We start from the raw sequence: 18,781 nt of genomic DNA, 5'->3' as shown, positions 1-18,781 counted from the left end.
TCTCCCCGGACAGATCTTAGTATTCGGCGGCTTCGCACTGCTGGCCAACTCACTTGGCCATCTGGAGCAGATTGAAAGCTATGCCCCTGGCCGTCAGGTCAGGTTTGGAAGCCTAAACTTCACGACCGATATCCGCGGGGACTTGATCTTCAATGGATCTGAGCCACAGCCGAGCGTGCCGCACTGTCACGATGGGCACGACCTAACTCTGCCGCCGGACAGCACCTTGGAGGCCGCACACGAATCCGCTCCGACCCATAGTCCGGAGCCGATCGCTCAGATCGAGGACGGATGGCTGGACACCGCCTCGGGAGCTGCAACTTCTACGGCGATGGAGCCGAACACTTACCTTGTCCCGCATAAAGCTCATGACTCCGAGGTGCCGGACTCTCTGCCGGACTCCGAACCTCCTGCGCCCCTGCCGGTCGAATTCGACTGGGCGCCGATCATGGAATTCACCGCTGCGGACATCTTTCAGCACTCACCCTTCGGCGATATCTTAAATTCGCTGAAGCATCTCTCGCTATCCGGAGAGCCCTGGCCGAACTACGGCCAGGATGGTTGGGATGCGGACGACGAAGAAATTCAGGGCCCACCCACCACCCACTTCATAGCCACCGTCGAGGATCTAACCGACGTACTCGACTACGACTCCGAAGACATCGACGGTATGGACGACGATGCCGGAGACTATCAAGAACCAGTGCCTACAGGACACTGGAAGACCACCTCGTCATACGACATATATATGGTGGACACCCCAAAAGATGGGGACGGCGAAGAAGCAACGGAGGCCGATTCCTTAAAGAAACAGCCCAAGTGCCGGCATCAGTGGCGCCGCTCTAAATCCCGCCACCGCAAGAATAGAGATTCCGGCACATGAGACAATAACACCCCAGAAAGTGCCGAAGACAACCCCCTCCAGCACGATCAAGCGGAGGAGGAAGCAGAAGCAAGCCCTCACGAGAGGGCGGCAGACGAAGAGGTCAAGGATGATAATTACTTACCTCCCTCCGGAGACGAGGCAAGCCTCGACGACGATGAATTCGTCGTGCCTGAGGATCCCGTCGAACAAGAGCGTTTCAGACCCAAGCTAATGGCCACGGCAAACAGCCTAAAGAAAAAGCAGCAACAACTTCAAGCTGATCAAGACCTACTGGCCGACAGATGGACCGAGGTCCTCGCGGCCGAAGAGTATGAACTTGAACGCCCCTCCAAAAGTTACCCAAAACGCAAGTTGCTCCCCCGACTAGAGGAGGAAGCGTACAAACCTGCATCACCAGCGCACAATACGGCAGACCGACCACCTCGTGGCCGCGACAGAGAGGCATGCAAGCCCTCCACCAAAACCGTACCCCGACATCACTCAAAAAGCATGAAGCCACGGGGGAACGCGCCGGACTTGCGGGATATATTGGAGGACAAGGCGAGACAATCCAGATCTATCTATGGATCACATGGGCGCCCCAAGACCCACGACGAATACCGTCACGCCGGATACAACTACTCCGGCCGGGCCGAACACAGCAGACAACGCTCTCTCGAGCTACGTCGCGATATTGCTCAATACAGAGGCGCCGCACACCCACTATGCTTCACTGACGAAGTAATGGATCATCAAATCCCTGAAGGGTTTAAACCCGTTAATATTGAATCCTACGATGGCACAACAGACCCCGCGGTTTGGATTGAGGATTATCTCCTCCATATACATATGGCCCGCGGCGACGATCTTCACGCCATCAAATATCTCCCGCTCAAGCTTAAAGGACCAGCTCGGCATTGGCTTAACAGCCTACCCGCAGAGTCAATTGGATGCTGGGAAGACCTAGAAGCCGCATTCCTCGACAACTTCCAGGGCACGTATGTGCGACCACCGGACGCAGATGACCTAAGCCACATAATCCAGCAGCCAGACGAATCGGCCAGGAAATTCTGGACACGGTTCTTAACAAAGAAAAATCAAATCGTCGACTGTCCGGATGCAGAGGCCCTTGCTGCCTTCAAACATAACATCCGCGATGAGTGGCTGGCCCGGCACCTAGGACAGGAAAAGCCGAAATCCATGGCAGCCCTCACATCACTCATGACCCACTCTGTGCGGGAGAGGATAGCTGGCTAGCTTGCAGCAACAACCTCAGCAAAAACACTGGCAGTCCGGATACCAAGGACCGCAACGGCAGGTTGCGTCGAAACAAAAACAAACGCCGCATTAACGGCGACAGCAATGAGGATACGGCAGTCAACGCCGGATTCTAAGGCTCCAAGCCCGGTCAACGGAAGAAGCCATTCAAAAGAACCACTCCGGGCCCGTCCAATTTGGACCGAATACTCGACCGCTCCTGTCAAATACATGGAACCCCCGAAAATCCAGCTAACCACACCAACAGAGATTGTTGGGTATTCAAGCAGGCAGGCAAATTAATCGCCGAAAACAGTGACAAGGGGCTACACAGCGATGACGAGGAAGAGATCCGGCCGCCGAACAACAGAGGACAAAAGGGATTCCCCCCTCAAGTTCAGACGGTAAACATGATATACGCAACGCATATTCCCAAGAGGGAGCGGAAGCGTGCACTAAGGGACGTATACGCGATGGAGCCAGTCGCCCCTAAATTCAACCCATGGTCCTCTTGCCCGATCACTTTCGATCGAAGAGACCATCCGACCAGTATCCGCCATGGCAGATTCGCCGCATTGGTTTTAGACCCAATCGTCGATGGATATCACCTCACGAGAGTCCTGATGGACGGTGGCAGTAGCCTGAACCTGCTTTATCAGGATACAGTGCGCAAGATGGGCATAGACCCTTCAAGGATTAAACCTACAAAGACAACCTTCAAAGGCGTCATACCAGGTGTCGAGGCCAGTTTTACAGGCTCAGTTACACTGGTAGTGGTCTTCGGATCCCCGGATAATTTTCGAAGCGAGGAGTTAATCTTCGACATAGTCCCATTCCGCAGTGGCTATCAGGCTCTGCTCGGACGAACTGCGTTCGCAAAATTCAACACGGTGCCGCATTATGCATACCTTAAGCTCAAGATGCCAGGCCCTCGTGGAGTCATCACGGTCAATGGAAACACGGAACGCTCCCTCCGAACGGAGGAACATACTGCGGCTCTCGCGGCAGAAGTACAGAGCAGCCTTTTAAGGCAATTTTCGAGTCCGGCCGTTAAACAACTGGACACGGCCAAACGCGCCCAGAGCAACATCAACCAAGACCACCTGGCACGTTCCGCGCATGCGTAGCAATGCGGCCTCCACCCCAGCCCTCGCACAATTGTAAGACAAACTCTCCGCGTACATAATTATGCCCTGGAGATACCATGGGCATAGGGGGAGAGGCACAACCACAACAGACCCAGAGTGCGGTTCGACCACACCAGGGGCTCCCAAGTGTGTGGCTCTTTTTATCTTTTATTTCTTTTTTTTACACAGGACTCTGTCCGGCGGCGAACCTGCCGAACTCATGATGCAACAGCCAGGGAGGGACAAAGGCTGTGATGAACACTCATGTGGTATCCATTACGAGCATTAAATTTGTTAAATACACCATTCCGCGGCCTACCCCTGGAGGGAGACGCCTTTAATTCGTCCAATCCCTTGTTTTCCGCACTATTTGTATCATTCCGCACTCATAGCAGATCTTCTCGAATAAAATGCAGCACTTTTTGCCCATAATTGCATTACCTTATATATATATGTTCATTTACGACATGTTGCATCCGTACATTTTGGTACGGCCAAATACACCAGGGGCTTATGTTCCCCGCATTATGGTGTGATAAAGTCCGAACACTTTCACAAGTGCGGCACCCTGAACTTATAGCATTATATGAATCGGCTCCGAATCATGTCTTGGGTCAATAGTTGGGTTTGCCCGGCTCCCATGTTTGGCACGTTACGTTCCGTTCTATCGGCTAAGGTAGCACTGGGAGAACCACTGCGATTGCGCCCTGGTTGAGCCGAGTTAACGCCTGAGTGGAGAAAGCTAAAACTGACCGTCATGATAAGGCGAGAGACTGGTCACTGTTCGAGAGGTCCTTTCGGGTCCTTAAAGACCTACGCCGCTTCGAGCGAAGTTCCGGATAATGTCCGACGAAGGCGTGGATAGCGCCCCTAATTCGGTCTTCCGAATACTAGGGGCTTCGCCAAAATATAAAATTATAGAATTCTATGGCTAAGTGAGAGTGTTCAAGCACTATAAGTCCGGTTGCCTTGTTCGTTGTGTTGAGCGCCTCCCTAGATGGACCCAAAAATGGGAACAAGAGCGCTCAAGTTTATCCCGAACACCCCAGCACTCGTGGCATGGGGGCTGAAGCCGACGACTTGCCATCTCTCAGATTTAATAAACGGCTGCACAGAAGGTAATATTTTAAATTAACAAGCGTTGCTTAGCGCATATGAACAAAGTTTTCAGCGCACAGGATAACACATTGCGAATTTACTCAATAATTACATCCCTGGGGCACTCATCCGCAATTTTGCGGGCACCCTTCAGGACATTTTTATAGTACATCTCGGGCGTACGATATTCCTTGCCCGCTGGTGGCGCGTCAGTGATTAGCTTCTCTGCATCCAGCTTGCCTCAATGCACCTTTGCGCGGGCAAGGGCCCGACGAGCACCTTCAATACAGGCGGAGCGTTTGATAACCTCCACCCAGGAGCACGCATCCACCAACCGTCGCACGAGACCAAAGTAGCTCCCAGGCATGGCCTCTCCAGGCCACAGCCGGACTATGAGGCCCTTCATGGCCTGCTCGGCCACCTTGTGGAGCTCAACCAGCTGCTTCAGCTGGTCGCTAGGGGGCACCGGATGGCCGGCCTCAGCATACTGAGACCAGAAGACCTTCTTCGTTGAGCTCCCCTCCTCGGCTCAGTAGAATGCGGCGGCATCAGACACGCTGTGAGGCAGATCTGCAAACGCCCCTGGAGAGCTCTGAATTCGGGTAAGTAACACGTAATTTACATTCACATGCTTGCTTTGCATGAAAAATGCCTTACCCGCCGCTATCTTCCTCACCAACTCAATCTCCTGAAGGGACTTATGGGCATCGGCCTTGGCAGTCTTGGCACTTTCGAGAGCCGAGGCAAGCTCGGACTCTCGAGTCTCTGAGTCACGCTCCAAACTCTCATGCTTTTCCATGAGAGCCTGGAGCTCTTGCTGAGCCACCGCCACCCGCGCCTCCTGCTTTTCTCGCTCTGCCCGTTCCGTGGCCGCATCGCGTTCGGCCGCAGACACGGCCTCCTTCAGGGTCGCCACCTCGTTCGTGGCCCCTGCAGTACCCATGTTATCCTTGTTATTTTTTGTTGCAACCTAAATCCTTTTCTGTAAGGTACAAGTTCAAAGTGGTGTTACTCACCTTCTTTGTCCTGGAGCTGCTTCTTGGCGCGGCCGAGCTCTTGCTCGGACCGCTCGAGCTCCTGCTTCAAAGCACCGACCTCCGCAGTTAGTGCGGCAGAGGTCAGCAGCGCAGCCTGCAACCCATATTGACATAATTTTTTAGCAACCCTGCGTATATCTTCTTTTTTTTCAGATCCTCAGTCCGGCTTTTCTTTCCGAACACCGAACCGAGCATCAGGGGCTACTGTCTATGCGGTATTACATTGCATATTTTTAACTTCTTACCTCAAAGCCTGATAGAAGGCTACTGCAGGCTTCGGTCAGCCCGCTCTTGGTGAGCTGTACTTTCTGAATCACCGCACTCATAATAGTGCGGTGTTCTTCCTCGATGGAAGCGCTCTAGAGCGTCTCCAACAAATTGTCCGGCGCCTCCGGTTGGACGGAAGCCGCCGGTGTCACGGTCTTGCCCTTCGTGCGAAGGGGCCACCGGCCGGACTCTGGAACCACTGCGGGTTCTGATGTGGAGTCCGGCGCAAAGTCCGGGAGGCTGCCTTGTGGCGCCTCCGGAGCCTCCCCCTGATGGGTCCCTTCTTGGGATCCCACCTCGGCGTCCTCAGTGTCGCGAGGGGTGGAGGCAGTCGGGATGGAATCTACATCCGACGGAGCCAACGACCCGCTCGATGAAGCGGGGAGATCATCATTGGCCGGACTATAGGCAGCATGCGGCATCAGAATGACACTATGTGACACAAAAAAAGAAATTATAAACCATTCGGGAATCCGGATACTTACGATCTCGCCGGAGGCCTGGCCCTTGAAGGCCATTCTTCCTCGCCAACGTTGATGTTGACGGAGCTGTCCGGGGGAATAGTCCTTCCCCTCTTGGACCCTTCGGCCTCCCCTGTTGGGGAAGCCTTCCTCTTCCTCTCTCCCTCCTCTGGGAGAGGGTCCTCTTTCTCCTCCTCGTTTTCGGGGGAGGAGTCCGCCTCGGAGTCATCGGACACCTAAAAGCGGGAACTCTTTCGAGCACCTGTGGCCTCCTTCTTGGCCTTCTTCTCCGGCACCACGTGCAGTGCCGGAACCAGCAGCCTCGCTAGACGGGCGTCTACTAGGTTTTCTGGCATGGGAGCCGGGCAGATAATCTGCTCCGCCTTCCTCATCCAGTCCTATCAAAGGAAAAAGGGAAATTAAAACCCGCATAGAGTCAAACTATGAAAGCAAGTGTCCCGTAAAGGGGTAGAATCACTTACCTCGTCGGCTTGGCGCTGTGGGCGAAATCCGCAATCTTCAGTCGCGGATGCGGGGGCTTCGGCGCCCTTAAACAGCACCCTCCAGGCGCCTTCGTACGTCGTGTCGAAGAGCCCGCTCAGCACCTGGTGCTGTTCCGGATTGAACTCCCACAGTTTGAATGCCCGCTCTTGGCAAGGGAGAATCCGGCGGACGAGCATGACTTGGACCACATTAACCAGCCTGAGCTTCTTCACCAGCTTCTAGATACAGGCTTGGAGTACCGTCAGCTCCTCCGAACTACCCCACAGCAAGCCATTCTCTTTCCAGGAGGTGAGCTGCGTGGGGATACCAGATCTAAACTCGGGGGCCGCCGCCCACTTAGGGTCGCGCGGCTCAGTGATATAGAACCACCCCGATTGCCACCCCTTGACGGATTCCACGAAGGCCCCTTCGAACCAAAGGACATTGGGCATCTTGTCCAACATGGCGCCTCCACACTCTGCTTGAGTGCCCTTCACTACCTTCGGCTTGACTTTGAAGGTCTTGAGCCACAAGCCGAAGTGGGGCTGGATGCAGAGGAAGGCCTCGCACACAACGATAAACGCTGAGATGTTGAGGATGAAGTTCGGCGCCAGATCATGGAAATCCAGGCCGTAGTAGAACATGAGCCCCCAGACAAAGGGGTGAAGTGGAAAACCTAGTCCGCGGAGGAAGTGGGGAAGAAAAACGACCCTCTCATGGGGCCTGGGGGTGGGGATGAGCTGCCCCTCGTCGGGCAGCCGGTGCGCGATGTCGCCGGACAGGTAGCCGGCGCTGCGCAGTCTTTCGATGTGCTCCTCCGTAACGGAGGAGGTCATCCACTTGCCTCCCGCTCCGGACATAACTGGGGAAGGTTGAGACGGGATGTGCGGGCTTGGGCGCTGGAGCTCGAGTGCGCGGAGATGGATAAGCAAAGGAGGAAGAAGGCGTAGGTGAAAAGGTGAATCCTTATCCCTTATATGGGCGGGCGAAGTCTACGCGTCCCTCACCAGCCTGGTAAAACTCGCTTGTCCCCCAAGCGTCACCATCAATGGCGCGGTTGGGTTACCCACGTCCGTATTGATGAGAATCCCGGATTAAGGGGGAACACGATCTCTGCTTTGACAAGACGTGCCAAGGAAACCGCTTCGCTAAATGCGCTGAGGTGGTGGAGTAAAAAACGATTCAAGTAATGGCTTGGTAGTGGCGTGACGACATGCCGCAAAAAACGTCAGCAGATTGAACTTGTGTATACATTATTCTCTCTACGGTGGAATGTGGAATTTATTTTGCAGAGCCAGACACTATCCTGGTGTTCACAATCTTCTATCATTCGGAGGAGGAACCCGCCTTGCAATGCCAAGCAATATATGCGCCGGACTTATCGTCATTGAAGCCTGATTTAGGGGCTACTAAGGGAGTCCTGGATTAGGGGGTGTCCGGATAGCCGGACTACCATCATCAGCCAAACTATCATCGGTCGGACTATCATCATCGACCGGACTCCAAGACTATGAAGATACAAGATTGAATACTTCGTCCCGTGTCCGGATGGGACTTTCCTTGGCGTGGAAGGCAAGCTTGGCGATACGGATACGTAGATCTCCTACCATTGTAACCGACTCTATGTAACCCTAGCCCTCTCCGGTGTCTATATAAACCAGATGGCTCTAGTCCGTAGAACAACAACAACAACCATTACAATCATACCATAGGCTAGCTTCTAGGGTTTAGCCTCCTTGATCTCGTGGTAGATCCACTCTTGTAAACATCTACAATATCAATATCAATCAAGCAGGACGTAGGGTTTTACCTCCATCAAGAGGGCCCGAACCTGGGTAAAACATCGTGTCCCTTGTCTCCTGTTACCATCCGCCTAGACGCACAGTTCGGGACCCCCTACCCGAGATCCGCCGGTTTTGACACCGACAGAGACCCTCCACAACGACACCTCAGGGTCGTCCGCCCTGCACGACGGGGCGGCAGATGAAGGCGTTTCGCTTTCCATCATCTCCGGACGAAGGTCTCCCGAAGATGAGCTATGCTGAGATGGGCTGGGATCCGAACTACAAGGTAAAAACTTTGTTACCTTTATACATTAAGCAGGGGTGTCTGATAATATTAAAATCCCCCTTTTCACTTACGGCTCGTTAGAGGGCTGATTCCTCCGAGGAGACAGTACGACCGGGGCACTTTCTGGCGCAGGACCTTCAGGTACAGATTTCTTTCCTCGCTTTGAGGCCTTGGCCTCCGGGTCTTCGGAAGCGTTCCTCTTCTCCCCCTGGAAGGAGGGACTCTCGGTTCCTCCCTTACTAAACGCCTCCTTGGCAGAGGTGATAGTTTCCCCGTGCCCCCCTTCGCCCTCATTCGAAGGTGCAACCTCCAACATTTTGATTAACACGGGATCCTGCGTGGTCTCAGGGAGGGGGGCCGGACACCGTATCAATTGTGCTTGCGCTATCCACTCCTGTCCAGGGATAGCTGGTTCAAAGGCAAGCTCATGATAAATAAATGGATGGTGTGTCCGGACATAGGGCTACTTACTAGAGTATCCGGGCGATTGCAGCTTAGGCCAGCGTCCTCGGTCAATTCCGGATGCGTCTCTTGCGATCCGAAGAACATTTTATACATCTCCATGGGAGTCAAACCCATGAAGTGTTGAAGAGCTCGCGGCCCCTCCGGATTAAATTCCCACAGACGGAGGGGGCGACGTTTGCAGGGCAGTAGGCGCCGGATCAACATGACCTGCACCACTGCGACCAGATTGATCTCCCTTTCTTGGAGGACTCGAATCCGGTCCTGCAACAGGGGGACGTCTTTGGGCAGCCCCCAGTCACGCCCCTTGTTGACCCATGACGTCAGCTGCTGTGGAGGGACCGAGCGAAAGACGGGCGACGGCTTCTGCCTGCTACCCCGGGGAGCGGTGATATAAAACCACTCCTGTTGCCACAAGCCGAGCTCCTCTTGGAAAGAGCCCTTGGGCCATGGAGCTTCGGTCCTCTTGCTTATAACCGCCCCGCCGCACTCTGCCTGACGCCCCTCAATCATCTTCGGCTCCATGTTGAAGGTTTTGAGCCATAAGCCAAAGTGAGGGGTAGTGCGGAGGAAGGCTTCACAGACGACAATGAATGATGAGATATGGAGGATGGACTCCGGAGCCAGGTTGTGGAATTCCAGCCCATAGTAAAACATGAGCCCCCTCATGAAGGGATCCGTCGGGAAGCCTAAACCCCGACGGAAGTGAGACATGAACACGACGATCTCGCCAGGCTCGGAGTTGGGATAACTTGCCCTCGGGCAGGCAGCCTATGCGAAATCTCGTAGGTTAAGTACCTGGCATCTCTCAGCTTTAGCACGTCCTCCTCCGTGACGGAGGAGGGCATCCACCGGCCTCGTAGATCAGGACCGAACATTGTCGAGGATCAAAGGTACCTGAATTCGGAGCCCTGGGTGTTGGAACTCAGGGAGAGGGGCGGATTCGATAGAGGATTGAATAAAAAGAACAGGCCTTGGTCTCATTATAAAGAGGAAGAATACCAAGAGCCGTCCCCGTGACCGTTTGGAACCCGCCTTCGATGGAGGGGACGTGGCAACGGGCGCGGTTGGGTTACCCACGTCCGTATTGGTGGGAATCCCGGAATAAGGGGAACACTATCTCTGCTTCGACAAGACGTGCCAAGGAAACCACCTCGCTAAACGCGCTGAGGTGGAACAATAAAAATAATTCGAGTAAAGGCTTGGAAGTGGTGTGACGTCACGCCGCAGAATACGTCAGCAGATTGATCTGGTGTAATATTATTCTCTCTACGGTGGTATGTGGAATTTATTTTTGCAGAGTCGGACACTATCCTGGTGTTCACGATCTTCTATAAATTATTCGGAGGAGGAACCCGCCTTGCAATGCCGAAGACAATATGCGCGCCAGACTCGTCGTCATTGAAGCCTAGTTCAGGGGCTACTGAGGGAGTCCCGGACTAGGAGGTGTCCGGATAGCCGAACTACCATCATCGGCCGGACTCCAAGACTATGAAGATACAAGATTGAAGACTTCGTCCCGTGTCCGGATGGGACTTTCCTTGGCGTGGAAGGCAAGCTTGGCGATACGGATATGTAGATCTCCTACCATTGTAACCGACTCTGTGTAACCCTAGCCCTCTCTGGTGTCTATATAAACCGGATGGCTTTAGTCCATAGGACGAACAACAATCATACCATAGGCTAGCTTCTAGGGTTTAGCCTCCTTGATCTCGTGGTAGATCTACTCTTCTAACCCACATCATCAATATTAATCAAGCAGGACGTAGGGTTTTACCTCCATCAAGAGGGCCCGAACCTGGGTAAAAACATCGTGTCCCTCGTCTCCTATTACCATCCGCTTAGACGCATAGTTCGGGACCCCCTACCCGAGATCCGCCGGTTTTGACACCGACACTTCCCAATAGAGATACTATTTCCCTAGTTGGGATTGTTAGAGATGTTGAAGTCTTGTGTGGGAAAGTTAAATATCCTGCTGATTTTCTTGTTCTTGGTTCCCCACAAGATAACTTTTATCCTATTATATTTGGTAGACCCTTCTTGAATACTGTTAATGCCAAGATAGATTGCGAAAAAGATATTGTTATGATTGGTTTGAATGATATGACTCATGAGTTTAATTTTGCTAAATTTCGTAGACAACCCTATGATAAAGAATTGCCTTGTAAGGATGAAATTATTGGTCTTGCTTCTATTGCCGTGCCTCCTAATGATGCTTTAGAACAACATTTGCTAGACCATGAAAATGATATGTTCATGAATGAAAGAAGGGTAATAGATGAAGTATTCTTTAAACAGGGGCCTATTTTAAAACACAACTTGCCAGTTGAAATTCAAGGGAATCCTCCACCACCCAAGGGTGATCCCGTGTTCGAGCTTAAACCATTACCTCATACTCTTAAATATGCTTATCTTGATGAAAAGAAAATATATCCTGTTATTATTAGTGCTAACCTTTCAGAGCAGGAAGAGGAGAGATTATTGAAAACTCTAAAGAAACACCGTACTGCTATTGGATATACTCTTGATGATTTTAAGGGCATTAGTCCCACTCTATGTAAACATAAAATAAAATTGGAGGAAGACGCCAAACCCGTTATTGATCACCAACGACGATTAAATCCTAAGATGAAGGAAGTGGTAAGAAAGTAATTACTAAAGCTCCTAGAGGCAGGTATAATTTATCCCATTGCTGATAGTAAGTGGGTAAGTCCTATCCATTGTGTCCCTAAGAAGGGAGGTATTACTATCATTCCTAATGATAAAGATGAATTGATTCCACAATTTTTTTACAGGTTATAGGATGGTAATAGATTTCCGGAAATTAAATAAAGCTACTAAAAAGGATCATCACCCTTTACCTTTTATTGATCAAATACTAGAAAGATTATCCAAACATACACATTTTTTTCTTTCTATACGGTTACTCTGGTTTCTCTCAAATACCCGTGTCAGCAGAGGATGAAGAAAAGACCACTTTTACTTGCCCTTTGGTACTTTTGCTTATAGACGTATGCCTTTTGGTTTATGTAATGCACCTACTACCTTTCAAAGATGCATGATGGCTATATTCTCTGACTTCTATTAAAAGATTTGTGAAGTTTTCATGGATGATTTCTCCGTTTATGGATCTTCTTTTGATGATTGCTTGAGCAACCTTGATCAAGTTTTGCAGAGATGCGAAGACACTAGTCTTGTCTTGAATTGGGAGAAGTGCCACTTTATGGTTAATGAAGGCATTGTCTTGGGGCACAATATTTCTGAAAGAGGTATTGAATTTGATAAAGCTAAAGTTGATGCTATTGAAAAGATGCCGTGTCCCAAGGACATTAAAGGTATAAGAAGTTTCCTTGGTCATGCCGGTTTTTATAGGAGGTTCATTAAGGACTTTTCTAAAATTTCTAGGCCTCTGACCAATCTATTACAAAAAGATATTCCTTTTGTCTTCGATGATGATTGTGTAGAAGCATTTGAAATACTTAAGAAAGCTTTGATTTTTGCACCTATTGTTCAGCCACCTGATTGAAATTTACCCGTTGAAATTATGTGTGATGCTAGTGATTATGCTGTAGGTGTTGTTTTAGGACAAACAGTTGATAAGAAACTAAATGTTATTCAATATGCTAGTAAAACTCTAGACAGTGCCCAGAGAAATTATGCTACTACTGAAAAAGAATTTCTAGGAGTTGTATTTGCTTGTGATAAGTTCAGACCTTATATTGTTGATTCTAAAGTAACTATTCACACTGATCATGCTGCTATTAAATATCTTATGGAAAAGAAAGATGCTAAACCTAGACTTATTAGATGGGTTCTCTTGCTACAAGAATTTTATTTACATATTATTGATAGGAAGGGAGCTGAGAACCCCGTTGTAGACAACTTGTCTAGGTTAGAGAATATTCTTGATGACCCACTACCTATTGATGATAGCTTTCCTGATGAACAATTAGCTATCATAAATGCTTCTCGTACTGCTCCATGGTATGCTGATTATGCTAATTACATTGTTGCTAATTCATACCACCTAGTTTTACATACCAGCAAAAGAAAAAAAAATCTATGATTTAAGACATTACTTCTGGGACGATCCACACCTTTATAAAGAAGAAGTAATGGTGTTATTAGACTTTGTGTACCTAAGCATGAACAGGAACAGATCCTACGCAAGTGTCACTCTGAGGCATATGGAGGACACCACGCTGGAGATGGAACTGTACATAAGGTATTACAATCTAGTTTTTATTGGCCTACTCTCTTCAAGGATGCCCATAAGTTTGTCATGTCTTGTGATGAATGTCAAAGAATTGGTAATATTAGTAGATGTCAAGAAATGCCTATGAACTATTCTCTTGTTAATGAACCATTTGATGTTTGGGGCTTTGATTATGTGGGACCATTTCCTTCCTCTAATGGGTATACACATATTTTAGTTGTTGTTGATTATGTTACTAAGTGGGTAGAAGCTATTCCAACTAGTAGTGTTGATCATAACACCTCTATTAAAATTCTCAAAGAAGTTAATTTTTCCGAGGTTTGGAGTCCCTAGATACTTACTGACTGATGGTGGTTCACATTTTATTCATGGTGCTTTTCGTAAAATGCTTGCTAAGTATGATGTTAATCATAGAATTGCATCTCCATATTACCCACAGTCTAGCGGCAAGTAGAACTGAGTAATAGAGAGCTCAAATTAATTTTGCAAAAGACTGTTAATAGATCTAGAAAGAATTGGTCCAAGAAACTTGATGATGCATTATGGGCCTATAGAACTGCATATAAAAATCCTATGGGTATGTCTCCATATAAAATGGTTTATGGAAAAGCATGTCACTTACCTCTCAAACTAGAACATAAGGCATATTGGGCCATTAAAGAGCTCAATTATGATTTCAAACTTGCCGGTGAGAAGAGGTTATTTGACATTAGCTCACTTGATGACTGGAGAACTCAAGCCTATGAGAATGCCAAACTGTTTAAAGATAAAGTTAAAAGATGGCATGACAAAAGGATACAAAAGCATGAGTTTAATGTAGGTGATTATGTGTTTATTTTCAACTCTCCTTTAAGATTTTTTGCAGGAAAACTCCTCTCTAAATGGGAAGGTCCTTACGTTATCGAGGAGGTCTATGGTTCCGGTGCCATAAAAATCAGCAACTTCAAAGGCGCAAATCCGAAGGTGGTGAACGGTCAAAGAACCGAACATTATATGTCAGGTAATCCAATAAATGTTGAAACTAATGTTATTCAAACCGTAACCCCGGAGGAATACATAAGGGACACTTTCCAGAATGTTCCATACTCTGAAAAGGAATAGGTACGTGGTACGGTAAGTAAACCGACTCCAAAATAGTTCTAACAACAATTTTTCTCTGTTTTGGAATATCTAAGAAAATAGGAAAATAAGAAGTAGTCCTGGAAGGACACAAGGTGTCCACAGGGGTGGAGGGCGCGCCCAACCCCCCTGGGCGCCCCCTGCCTCGTGGGCACCTCGTGTGCTCTCCGGACTCCGTTTTCTTGCATGATACTTCTTTTGGCCGGTAAAAATTCATTATATAATCTCCCAAAGGTTTTGACCACCGTATCACGCAAATATCATTTGTCTTTGTTTCGAGCTGTTTTTCTGACAGATCTAGATCACCATGACGTCTTCAAGCGCCCCCAAGGACAAGTTTTTCGAGAAGGTCATCAACCCCTATCTCGCGGAGGTGCTGCGACACCCTCAAACCATTGAGATGCGTGAGGGGGTGCTGCAGGTCCGCGACGTTGAGGGACCAAGGAGGACCGGAAGCGTGGAGACAAAACTCGAAGCAATGGAACAACAAGTTTTCAAGTACCAAGGGATGGTCGAACGTGGACTCAACTCCAACCACATGATGATCGCGGAGTTCACCAACAACCACAAGCTGGACACCAAGAACATTGAGGAGACCATCTTCAAGCTTCATGAGAAAATCGAGCACCTCCAAGCCCAAATCTATGACCTGCAAAACCAAAACTGTGAGTATGAATATAGATTCAAGAGGATGAGTTTGGCTGCAGATTTGAGGATCCCGGAGACTCGATCATCTTTCTATGACGGGGAGCCTATGCCTTGGAAGATGGATGACAAGCCTACATCATCAACAACTCCACCCTCTTCACCAACAAAGGAGGCATAATCACATGGGTATGGGCACTCCCCTTGGCAACTACCAAGCTTGGGGGAGGTGCCCCGGTATCGTATCACCATCACACCCCTATCTTTACCATTTTACTTAGTTCGGTACTTTTAGAAATATCTTGATCTAGTAGAATAAAGTTTTGGTATGATTTAGTTTTGAGTTTTGCTTTGTGATTCCTCTATGTAATTGAGTCTGTGAGCTATATATAATAAAGATTGGTGTTGAGTCAAGCGCTTTGCTTTTTTTTGTTATGATCATGAGGGAATAAAAAGAAAAGAATAATAAAAATAAATAAAGAGATCATATTGATCTTACGGAGAGTGATGACTTCACATATAAAGAGTATGATGAATAAAAGTTGTTGAGAGTTGGCAAACATAGTTTTGGTCATCGTTGCAATTAATAGGAAGTAATAAAGAAGGAGAGGTTCTCACATATAAATATACTATCTTGAACATCTTTTATGATTATGAGCACTCATTAAAATATGACATGCTAAAGAGTTGATGTTGGACAAGGAAGACAACGTAATGGGTTATGTTTTCTTATATCTGAAATAAAGTATATTGTCATGGATCATGCAACATGTTGAGCTTGCCTTTCCCACTCATGTTAGCCAAATTCCTTGCACCAAGTAGAGGTATTACTTGTGCTCCCAAAATACCCTTAAACCTGGTTTTGCCATGAGAGTCCACCATACCTACCTATGGATTGAGTAAGATCCTTCAAGTAAGTTGTCATGTTGCATGCAATAAAATTTGCTCTCTATATATGTATGACTTATTAGTGTGGAGAAAATAAGCTTTATACGATCTTGTGATATGGAAGTAATAAAAGCGATGGACTGCATAATAAAGGTCTCTATCACAAGTGGCAATATAAAGTGACATTCTTTTGCTTTAAGATTTCATGCATCCAACCATAAAAGCACATGACAACCTCTGCTTCCCTCCACGAAGGGCATATCTTTTATTTTTTGTCTTATACATTATGCAAGAGTCATGGTGATCTTCACCTTTCCCTTCTATATTTTATCCTTTGGCAAGCACCTTGTGTTGGAAAGATCCTGATATATATATATCCAATTGGATCTAAGTTAGCATGAACTATTATTGTTGATGTTACCCTTGAGGTAAAATGCTGGGAGGCAACACTATAAGCCCCTATCTTTCTCTGCGTCCGATTAAAACTCCATACCCATAAGTATTGCGTGAGTGTTAGCAATTGTGAAAGACTAAATAATAGTTGAGTACGTGGACTTGCTGAAAAGCTCTTATATTGACTCTTTCCCATGTTATCATAAATTGCAATTGCTTCAATGACCAAAGTTATAGTTTGTTAGGTTTCAATGAAGTTTCTGATTCATACTTGACATTGTGAATAGATTGTTACTTGAGCATAAGGAAACATTTGACAAAATATATATATGTTGCTGTTATAAGAATGGTCATGATGCCCTCATATCCATATTTTATTTTATCAACACCTCTATCTCTAAACATGTGGACATATTTTTTGATATCAGTTTCCGCTTGAGGACAAGCGAGGTCTAAGCTTGGGGGGTTGATACGTCCATTTTGCATCATGCTTCTATATTGATATTTACTGCATTATGGGCTGTTATTACATGTTATATCACAATACTTATGCCTATTCTCTCTTATTTTATAAGGTTTACATGAAGAGGGAGAATGCCGGTAGGTGAGATCTGGGCTGGAAAGAGCAAATATTAGAGACCTATTCTGCACAACTCCAAAAGTCTTGAAACTCCACGAAAGTCTTTTTTGGAATTAATAAAAAATGCTGGCAAAAGAGTCAACATTAGGGGGACCACACCCTATCCACGAGGGTGGGGGCGCCCCCCTCCCCCCCTAGGGCATGCCCCTGCCTCGTGGGCCCCCTGTCAGCCTTCCGGTGGCCATCTTCTACTATATGAAGTATTTTACCCTGGAAAAAATCATAAGCAAGCTTACGGCATGAACTCCGCCGCCATGAGGTAGAACCTTGGTGGAACCAATCTAGGGCTCCGGCGGAGCTGTTCTGCCGGGGAAACATCCCTCCGAGAGGGGGAAATCATCACCATCGCCATCACCATCGATCCTCTCAGTGGGAGCGGGTCAATCTCCATCAACATCTTCACCAGCACCATCTCTTCTCAAACCCTAGTTCATCTCTTGTATCCAGTCTTTGTACCAAAACCTCAGATTGGTACCTGTGGGTTGCTAGTAGTGTTGATTAGTCCTTGTAGTTGATGCTAGTTGGTTTATTTGGTGGAAGATCATATGTTCAGATCCTTAATGCATATTAATACCCCTCTGATTATGAACATGAATATGATTTGTGAGTAGTTACGTTTGTTCCTGAGGACATGGGGGAAGTCTTGCTATAAGTAGTCATGTGAATTTGGTATTCGTTCAATATTTTGATGAGATGTATGTTGTCTTTCCTCTGGTGGTGTTATGTGAACGTCGACTACATGACACTTCACCATTGTTTGGGCCTAGAGGAAGGCATTGGAAAGTAATTAGTAGATGTTGGGTTGCTAGAGTGACAGAAGCTTAAACCCTAGTTTATGAGTTGCTTCGTAAGGGGCTGATTTGGATCCATATGTTTCATGCTATGGTTAGGTTTACCTTAATACTTCTTTTGTAGTTGAGGATGCTTGCAATAGGGGTTAATCATAAGTGGGATGCTAGTCCAAGAAAGGGCAGTACCCAAGCACCGGTCCACCAACATACCAAATTATCAAAGTAACGAATGCGAATCATATGAGCTTGATAAAAACTAGCTTGACGATAATTCCCATGTGTCCTTGGGAGCGCTTTTATCTATATAAGAACTTGTCGAGGCTTGTCCTTTGCTACAAAAAGGATTGGGCCATCTTGCTGCACCTTATTTAATTTTGTTACTTGTTACCCGTTACGAATTACCTTATCAAAGAACTATCTGTTACCGATAATTTCAGTGCTTGCAGAGAAAATCTTACTGAAAACCGCTTGTCATTTCCTTCTGCTCCTTGTTGGGTTCGACACTCTTACTTATCAAAAGTACTACGATAGATCCCCTACACTTGTGGGTCACCATCTATCAACCTACTTTTGTTTGGAAACCTCATAAGATATGCTCCGTCACCCTGTTTTTTTGCATCTCTACTGTCAATCCCATTTGAACATGTAGTTGAAGCCTTCAAAGAATTGTGTTTCATTTATCTCTCCTGAGGCAATGTTGACAATTGCCATTGGGTTGATTTGCTCACTGCTCACCACTTCCTTGGAATTTTGGACTAGGAGCACTCCCAAACCCCTTGCATCATAACCTATAAATTTTGGTGTTGGTTTGATCTATTTCAGCCAAGTACAAACCTTAGTGATATAAGAATTTTCCCCACAGATGATGCAATTAGGGAGTTTGCACTCTCTGGTCGGGTGTCTAGAATCCTTGCACTTATTGCACATCACCGTGAAATTAGCTCCATTTTTATTCTGCTCAT

Source organism: Triticum dicoccoides, chromosome 3B, assembly GCF_002162155.2.
Source record: "Triticum dicoccoides isolate Atlit2015 ecotype Zavitan chromosome 3B, WEW_v2.0, whole genome shotgun sequence".
Lineage (NCBI taxonomy): Eukaryota > Viridiplantae > Streptophyta > Magnoliopsida > Poales > Poaceae > Triticum > Triticum dicoccoides.
This window is presented reverse-complemented; position numbering follows the sequence as displayed.